At 33.5% G+C, this 10,032-nt stretch overlaps 1 pseudogene across 1 annotated transcript; it reads right to left on the bottom strand.

The window, feature by feature from the left end:
• Window positions 1-4,047: 4,047 nt before the first annotated feature.
• On the bottom strand, window positions 4,048-9,265 carry LOC149496687 (uncharacterized; annotated as a pseudogene). The gene is made up of 10 exons (XR_016320315.1): window positions 9,184-9,265; window positions 8,653-8,707; window positions 8,091-8,214; window positions 7,810-7,948; window positions 7,521-7,725; window positions 7,371-7,423; window positions 6,963-7,000; window positions 5,954-6,384; window positions 5,023-5,318; window positions 4,048-4,309 (listed from the first exon to the last, which is right to left on the bottom strand). The product of XR_016320315.1 is annotated as an uncharacterized LOC149496687 (transcript).
• Between the last annotated feature and the right edge of the window lie 767 nt (window positions 9,266-10,032).

Below are 10,032 nucleotides of genomic sequence, written 5' to 3'. Positions count from 1 at the left end.
GCCCAAGTGGCTACAGGTACAAACTTTTTATAATGCATTATCTCCTAACATCAAAATTACTCTAGATGCAGCTGCAGGTGGATCTTTTGAAAAAAAAGGAATTGATGAAGCTTATGAATTGATAGAGGAGATGGCAAGCAACAGCCACTACCAAAATAATACCGAAAGAAGAAGAACCGCAGGAGTCTATGAAATAGACGCCATTATAGCACTTAATGCCAAGGTAGATAACATGGTAAGGAAATTGGACATGTTAACTACTAATCCTGTGAATTCGATTATGCAAGTGTGTGATAGGTGCAATGGACAACATGGAATTGGGGAATGCATCATGGACTCCTTAAATCCGCAGACTTTGGAGCAAGTGAACTATGTGATGAATCAAGGAAGAAAGAATTACCCTTATTCAAATTCATATGATAACAGGTTAAGGAATCATCCTAACCTATCTTATGGTAATCCTAACAATGCCTTGAATGCACCCCCAGGGTTCCACCCTCCAGAAAAGAAATCTCATGATGACCTCCTCACTGCCCTCTCCAAATCACACATGGAATTCATGAATGAAACCAGGGAGAACCATAAAATCCAGCAAGCTGCAATCAGGAATTTGGAGATTCAGTTAGGGCAGTTCGCAAACATGATGGCATCTCGACCTCAAGGTACGTTACCTAGCAATACTGAAAAGAATCCAAAAGAACAAGTGCAGGCTATCACCTTGAGGAGTGGCAAACAATTAGATGAACCACTGAGGAAAGAAAAGGAGGAAAAAGAACAATCAAAAGTGCCTATCATTGATTTAGAGGAAAAAGAAAAGGTAAAACCCTATGTTCCCCCTGTTCCCTTTCCACAAAGATTAAAGAAAGCACAAGATGACAAGAGCTTCCTCAAGTTTCTGGATGTGTTTAAGAAGCTTCAAATCAATATTCCTTTTGCTGAAGCTCTTGCTCAAATGCCTAGCTATGCTAAATTCCTAAAAGATATCTTGAGCAAGAAACGAAAAATTGATGATCAAGAAACAATGATGTTAACTGAGGAGTGCAGTGCAATTATCCAAAACAAACTGCCTCCAAAGTTAAAAGATCCAGGAACTTTTTCTATCCCTTGTAACATAGTTAAAAAAAAAGGCATCCGTTAATTTTCCGTTGGAGAGTAGACGGAAAGTTGATCAGGATGCTTTTAAAGCATTTTAAATAAAAAAAATTGCCACCTCGGCCTTAACTTTTCACTTTCTCTCTACCTCATCCCCAAACCCATCTCACCAGAAAACTGCAAAATCAGTAGCAAAATTACGGCTATAAGGATTTGGTGTAGAGCAAAACCAACAACTTTTGGAATTAATTAAAAAAGAAAAACAAAGAACACCTATGGTATATATATATATATATATACATATACACATGTGTACGAAAGAGAAAAGAAATACTTAGAATGATAAAAAAAAGCTGGATGAACAAGGGTTTCATGGTAGATGAATTCATCACCTATGGACTTTGAAACTTTCCATCAATGACTAAAGCATGTATGTTGCAGCAAAAAAAGAAAGCTCAGAAATAGAATGAGAGGTATTTACATATTTGGAATTCTTAAAAATTAATTAATTCTTGTGAACATCTTTTTTCATATAAATCTTTCCAAATGGTTTTATGTCTAAAATGATAATATCCTAATATTGAGAAAGACCAGTGTGTAAAATACTGCAAAAAAGGTATATTAATTTTATTGTATAATATAGATGAAATTAGCTCAAGTGAAAATATAATATGTTATATAATATACACCCATTGAGAACAAAACACCATCTCAGGTTCTTTTTAATTTCTTCTTTGTACCAGCAGCTCTTTCTATACCCATTTAGTGATGAATGATATTGTCACGTCCGACTCCAACCACTAGAGGAATTGTCTGCTTTCGATCAAGTCAATTCCATCCCATACTGGATTGACGAGACCCACGCTTAACTCTGAAGTTCTTCTAACTTTTTAAGACATTTCACCAAAAGGCGCCTCTGATGATGAATTTCTACCTTTTCGATATATGATCTGCATTTCACTACTCATAGCTAGTCTGCCATTCTAGAAGCTAGTTAGGAGCTTTGCTCTACTCGCCCTCTCAAGATCACTTTGCCAGGTCGGGATGTCACAGGCCCACCAACTTCCGCGTGGTTCGTTCTCAAACCATACATCTACTGGAGGTGGTCCGGCTTTGATACCAATTTTCACGCCCGACTCCAATTACCAGAGGAATTGTCTATTTTGGATCAAGCCAGTTTCATCCCATACTGAATTAGCAAAACCCACATGTTTGTCCCATAGGTCAAATGGGGGACTTTCCAGTGGTCACCCATCATAGGATTTTCGTTAAGTGAGTACGCTTAATTCTGGAGTTCTTTCAACTCTCCAAGTCATTTCACCAAAATGAGCCTCTGATGATTAATTTTCCCATTTTTAATATACGATCCGATTCATTTTTATGTCCTGCTTTCTACTACACATAGCTAGCCTGCCATCCTAAAAGTTAGCTAGGAGTTTTGCTCTACCTGTTCTTTTAGAATCGCTTTACTGAGTTGGAATGCACAGATATTTACCATTAGTAATTCCATTAGAGCAAGCAGTGTCAACCATTTTAATTGTTTCTTGTATCTCTAATTAATATAAAAAAGAAATAAGAAGAGAAGAAAATAGGGGAGGAGAAAGCAAGTTCTGAGATGAGAAGATATTTCTTCTACATAGAAAAATCTGGTTAATGGTTGCAATTCCAATGAAGAGGCAGGTTTGTGGATGAGATAGGGCTGAGGTAGCAACTTTTTTTATTTAAAATGCTTTAAAATCATTCCGGTCAACTTTTCGCCTACTCTCAAACGGAAAAATTAATGGATGTCTTTTTATGTAACATCAGTCAAAATTTATATATTTTTGTGTAACAAATTAAATCTTATGAACACCAATATAATAGGGTGTATAGTCGAGGACGAGTGTAATTAAGCCAGCTTTTCATTTACTTTCTTGTAAAAACTCATTCTAGGTTTAAAAATTTCCTCTTCAAGGTATATCTTTAACCTTTACCTACTGACACTTCTTGTTAATGGCTAATTGTTAATTGTTGATAGCGAACAACGTTAAATGTTAAATCCATTGGTCAGCAGTTAAAATGCTACTTTCCTTCGTACTCGGCAGTAATAACCTATTAAAATCAGCAGACCAAACTAGGGTTTAAGAAAAGAAGCAAAGCAAAGTGGTAAACACAACATAAAAGTTCTTATTTGTCCAAGCTTCGATTTTATGAAAGCCAAATGAAATTTTTTTTTTTTTTTTTTTCCAAAGACAATGGCCATGAAAAGCAAAGGATTTTTTTTTTTTTTTTTTTAAATTGCCTCTCTTCGATTGCATGTGGCTCCACCCTTAATTAAAATTGTACTAAGCTGAAATAAAATGTAATATTATATATTATTTTTAAAAAATGTAATATTATATATTCAGATGCATTGTTATTGTCATTTTGCATTAAAAATGCATTTGATTACTATTTCTTTTAAAGAAAAAATGCATTTGATTATTATAGTCTGCTAAATATAGCATAAGTATATATCTTATAGACAAAAATCAAGCCACTTGATGCTCGAAAAAAAAAATTTTGAATACACAATCACTAATATTAAGTCAAACAAGCCCATAGTCACTATCTTAGACAATTAACGATAACATTTTAAAATATTTTTTCAAGCTATCATTTTTTCAAAACTTTTTCTTAATTTATTTTGGTTTGGTTTTGCATTCTAACAGATCAATAAATAATGGAAACTTCCTATTCACTTTGATTTTCATTTTTAAAAAATTTCATTTATATAATTTAGTTCAATTTCCATGATAAACAACTAAAATAACTACACACACCCAGTTTTAATAATTCCAATTATTTTAGTTCAATTTTATTTCTCCAACTAAATTTAGTTTGGGCATCCCTTCAATTAATTCGATTATTTCCGTTTCATTGAATTTTTTAACTTAACCATACCCAAATTGTATTTCCCCTAAGCAAGAAAGTCTCTCACATATAATATAAAATTACATTTCTCCAAAGAACCCCCAGACTATGATAAATAATTAAGATTATAATTTTGTGATAAAACTTTTTTCATAGTCTCTAAATATTTAATAGCCAACCAAGAAAAAATGAAAAATTTTCCAAGCTATCATACAGGAGATTTAGCTTTAGTCATGTGGTAAGACTCCACCAGTTACCGAGTCGCCAGGTTTCGAGAGTCACCCTCCCCACTATACGCCTCATCCAACTGTAAATTTTTATGCAACTGTCAACCAAAATTAAGCAAATCAATAAATAAAACATAAGCAAAATTTCAAACCAAAAAAAGGAAAAGCAAAATAATAGGTCAAATTGCTGTTTTAGCTGAACGCTGCACTGCACTAAATTCCATCTTGATGGTAAAATTTCAACTAGTTAAAATTATCCTGCTTTGTTTGCATCTAGACAGAGTACTGCTGTTGAAAGTTATCATCTCTATATAGATGAAAAACTACTATGGTTTCTCTGTGGCAGCCAAATCAATATACATCTAATCGCAGCTGTTCCTTCTTTTCCTTCTCCTCCTTTCTCCCTCTAGAAGTCTCCTAGAGACTGAAACTATTTTTTTTCTCTTCCCGTGTGAAGTAATCATGTATTGGCTATCTGCCAAATTTACAATTTTGAAACCCTCATTAACCAAGCATTTAGCAGAACCCCAGAACTTCAAGCATAGATGTAGAAAAACTAGAAAGGTTGTTTTTCTTTATGTATACACACACACACACACACACAAAAGTATGACCAATGACACTACTCATCATGTTGGACATGGAAAAGAGACATAACACTAGCTAGAGAAAGTGGAATTTACAATTAAATTGAGTAGATATTTGTTTTGCATGGTCCAAATCTCCAAGGTTTACTCATTTCAAGAAACTGTCAATGAAAAATACATTCAATGGCATAAGCAATCATACTGGGGTAGCAAGTAAATCATACCTTGCAGTTGGTGCTTGTTAAGTTTGCTGATGCCACTGACAATGTAACTCAGGGGGTTACTCTAGTGACCTCCATATCAAAAAATTATCAGTAATTGATTCTGCTAAAGGTTTTCTTGCCATGGGTTCAGTTCTTTTATTTTTGGCGGCTCTGATCTGATCTGCAAGTGAAACTTCTCTTTGAACCTTTTCTCTGTTCATAATCTTTACATTCAATTTCTTCCAAGCTGGACTGTGGGAAATCAATGCTTCCCCTGGAGTAATTACCTGACTATTTATGGATTTCTTTTTCTGAATCTAAAGAAAAGACAATTATGGCATTGTTAAAACCAAAGATCATTAGACAAGCAACGAAGGAAACATTCATATGAAACCATACCAGATGCAGCGGTACAATGAAAATGATTCATTATGCAGGAAATGCTAGATTCATACTAAAGATACCAACAAACAAAATAACAATTGGAAAGAAAATAGCAATTTGATCTTCAGAGTGCGTTGAACTATTTATTTTCAGCCGGTATAGCAGGGGGGTAAACACTCAAAGAAAGGAACAGGGTGCTTATGATTGTAAGTACTGGAATGAACAAGCTCCAAAATCAGAACCCAAGACAAGCAAGGATCTGCAATTCCTTTTCTTCACTCTGAAAGCCTAAATTTAAATTTCTCTTTATAGTTTTTATTAATAAAACTTATTTTCTGCTAACAAATTCTATATTATCTTATTTCTAATGAATTATGATATTACAAATGAACCTCAACAGATCTCCTGAAAAATTAATTAATTGATATGTTCACTACTAGATATAATTTTAAAACATTGAAAAAAGCAACAGCCTTTCTTTCAACCATTCACATTTATATGCACCCAAAATCAATGGTCTACAGCATTCATGATAACGGTGGGTTTTATATTCATGTTATTTTTTAACCTTTGTTAATCTCTGTTGAATAGTCAACTCCTTGACAACTGAGAGCCTATCTGCTTTTCTCTTTGCTTTTCTGCCTGCCATTTTCTTTGCTTCTTCTCTTGCTTTTGCTTTCTCTTCCCTTTCTTTTCTCTTTTGAGCAAGCATTGCCATCTTTTCTGCTTTTGCCTGTGCTGCTCTCTCAGCTTTTATCTTTGCTAGCTCCTTTGCTTTAGATTTGTCCATTGCATTGAAGCTGTTGGAGAGTTATTTCTTCTTTTATCTTATCATAGCTATCCCAATTTAACTCTTGTTGGTGAATACCTCCTTTCCTTGCTGCTTCTGCTATGCTTTTCGTCCATGACAGAAAGAACTTCTCTCTTAGCCTTTTCCATTTCAAACGCTTACCCCAAAGTCGCCGAAGTGAAGAACCTATTTTTTCCGTGACTTCATCACTGCAATGGAATATGTTTTGACTCATATTGTCAGACTCCAATATAGCCTGTGCAACACATTTGTATCATGGTGGCCAATTAAATATGCAGGCTAAAGGACTAAATATTACACATAAGATGCAAGAAATAGTTTACTGAGCATTGGACCAGTTCTAATCATGATTACTAGAATATGCCTAAATATCATGAGAGCAGGTAGTTAAATTATTTTCTGATGATTGTTGTCAGTTGTTATAAGGTGAAACTATTTTTCTCATGATCTTGAACCCACCAACATACAGTTACCAACTTTCAACAGAGTGAACCTTACTTGAAAACTAGTCAGATCACTACTCAGTCATTAGTAAGCATCCATGTTCCTTATCCCTTTATTTTTTTAGCATGTGTTAACAGAAATATGCTTTACACCGTTGGATATAAATATTTATCCTTGGTGCCATAGCTGCTGCATGACTGATTCCAACTCTTATTATGGTTTGAATGCTTAATGACAATGCTCTCAGTTTCATAATACCATCTATCCATGTAGAATGTTAATAATATTCTCTTAAAAAGAAGGTAGATCAATTAAAGATTACCTATGGCCACAGGAATGTTCTGACATCTTCTTTCTAACCTGAAAGTGAAAGATTGAGGAAGAAAAAATAAAAAGAATTTTAGAATGGGGGAAAGGAAAGTAATACAAAAAGTAGGATATCTAATAGCAAAGTTTTGAATCCATGCAAGCAAAGAATTAATTAAGCTGAAAAAAGACATGAAAGGAGTTTATTTTCTCTGCTAAGTAATAAAACTAGTTTAAAAAGTCTGGACTTTCAGTTACAATTACAAGAGCCAGTATAAACATAAGTGATCATGTATATCAATTAAGTGTTTATATTTGGAAAACAATGGTGCAGTTATGCCAGATGGGATGAACCATTATCATTCCTAAAATGCCCATGCAGAACTCACTGTGCCAAAACTAACTAGTTCTTACATGACTTCACCTGGGGATCTCTCAAGGCCTCTATTGTTCTCTTCTTGATTAGTGCACGAGTCTCTACAAAATATTGAAAATTAAAACCACAATAGAACTGGTCAACGATATGACGCATATAAGTTGATGATTAATTAATTTTCATTCAAAAGGAAGTTACCTGCAGTATGTTTTCTGCCTTTGTTCCATGGTACCCTCCCCTTATTTCCATGTTTTCTCTTTCTTTTTGTTTGCTTCTCTTTCTGGTCACTTGGACTTCTAGATGAGTCCTGGCAACTGTCCAGTAGACTATCTTCCTTCGCAGATACAGTTTCAGCTAAATCCTGACCAAGTTTTAACTGGAAATGCTTGCCAAATCCGGATTCCTGCTCAACATCAACAGTGAATGCAAGGCTCCAAAACGGTGAAGTCTTGGGAAAGAAATTGAAAGAAGCATACAAGGGACATACACTCTTCAAAACCGATGTATTATAATTTGAATGTACCATGCTTGCTTGGAAATTTGTGTATTCCACCACATAACCCAAAGTTGGCAATAGAACAGTGTTTGAACCACGATTACTTGGTGAATATGTGATAGACAATCTCCTGGTAGATGAGGAAAGAAGACTTTGTTTATATTTTTATGGAAATATCTAGATGCTAGTCATGATCTTAATTGGAATCGCTCTATCACAATACATCTTACAAGCATTAAAAACTTCAGTTTTCTTTGTGTTCTAGAACTGACCAGAATGTCAAGCGAGTGAAGTCCTTTAAACAATTTTGTAAGAGAACTGAGCAAACTGGATAGACCATCATCTGAATTGTTCTTTGATTACAAAGTATACTAATAAACTCACAGTTTTCTGTACCTGAGAAGGTGACAAATAATATAAACCAAATCAAGTGAAAAATTCAAAGGACAAACACAATAGAGATTTTTCCTCAAGACTTCACTTAAACACAAAATCTAATCAAGTTCACTAAAGGTTGCAGTAGACGAAGCTGCTTGCTACCTACATACAGACTCAATAAGTTCATTAAATTACTGAATCAAGCTCAAGTTGTCAACTTGAACTTATTCATCATATTTGATGAGACATGCTCAAGTCTATTTCCATAACTTGTCTAATATACAACTTAAATTGAGCTTGTTTAACATCACCAACTCATTTATAAGCTTATAGCGCAACACATGATTTAGCTTTTTCATAGGCACATATTGAAGTGCAAACATGTATTCATATATAAGCTTATCAATACCTAGATTTTTATTTTGAACTTATTTATAAAGGTACGTGATAAAATACCTCAAATTATTTGAGCATCGCATGTTTGACTTGCTAAACTTTTTTCCCTCTTTTCCTGTTGTAAAACAAGAATAGTAAAAAGCAGAAAAACATCTTTAGCAAGCTAGCCAAGAAATGCATTTGATTACACAACATTCCATGCCTGCTCACAAACCGCATGTTATAATATAGTTTCGAAAATTATGCATATAATTTGGCATAAAAAAATGACTACTAAAATTATTAAATCCATAGAAATTTCTTATAATAATTTAGAATAATCTGAGAATAGTTAGTTTCAATGTTCAATTACTTGAATCTTCTCCAATTAGTTATTTTCTCTATTTCTGAACCTAAATTTGGCTGTGTAATTCGAATGGAGCAAGCTCAAAACGAAGACAAACTAAACTAGAGCTGTATTCAAACGGAAAAACATTTAAATAAATTGAAATTAAGCTGCATTGTTTAAGCTCGAAGTCCTCTATAATTTGCAAAGAACATGGTAAAAGTTAAATGTATTAGAAATTATGTAGGGGAAGAATAAGAATAAACCTTTGCCGTGGAGAGTTTTGGTGGTGGCGGTTCTGCTGCAGGCGAGATGAGAATGTAGCTGCAGTTGAATTGCAGGAGAACGAGAAAATGGCGACAGGGATCAACGAAACGGTGCGTGTATTCAGGAAGATAAGATAAAGAAGAGGGAGATAGAGTCGAGAGGTAAAAGGGAGGGCGTGGAGTTAGAAGGGAAATGCTACCATAATTTTGGAAAAAACTATTGGAGCAATTACGGGGAAAATAAAAGGGTAAAGTACTGTTTAGTCCCTAAGGTCTGAATTAATTCATTATTTTATCTTTTTATTGCGGTAAACCTGGACATGGCTATATTACGGTTCCAGAACCAGAACCGGTGGTTCGGAATATATATAACATTTCTCAAATGAAAATGGGCAATTTACATAAATAAAATTCACATTAATTTTTATTAATATTTTATCTTTGAAATTTTAATTTCAGTAAATTTAGAAAAAAAAGTCATAAAAATATAAATTTATATAGATATTATTATTGGATTTAAATATAAAATATTATTACTTTATTTGTCGAACTAGTGAAACAATAAAAAATTATTATTCTGAAAATAGTATTAGTAAAGTTTTATATAAGCTTAAACAATTAATCCTTAATTTGCTTGAAAAAAATCATTATCAACATTTAAAATTTAATATTTTGATGGATAATTGTTAATAATAATATTCTAAAAATCGGACTGGTCATTAAACCATGAAGGTAAGGGTCACTGAACCGGAGGGAGACCGAGTTCAACACATTTCAACTAAATTTTTATATTTAATATTTAAATATTTTTAAATACAATTAAAAATATAGGATTTATAAATCTAAAAT

Source organism: Jatropha curcas, chromosome 4 (genome assembly GCF_041381405.1).
Source record: "Jatropha curcas cultivar XTBG-Jc1 chromosome 4, XTBG_Jcur_1.0, whole genome shotgun sequence".
Classification (NCBI taxonomy): domain Eukaryota; kingdom Viridiplantae; phylum Streptophyta; class Magnoliopsida; order Malpighiales; family Euphorbiaceae; genus Jatropha; species Jatropha curcas.
Note: the sequence above shows the minus strand (reverse complement) of the source record. Positions and strands in the feature narration are given on the sequence as shown.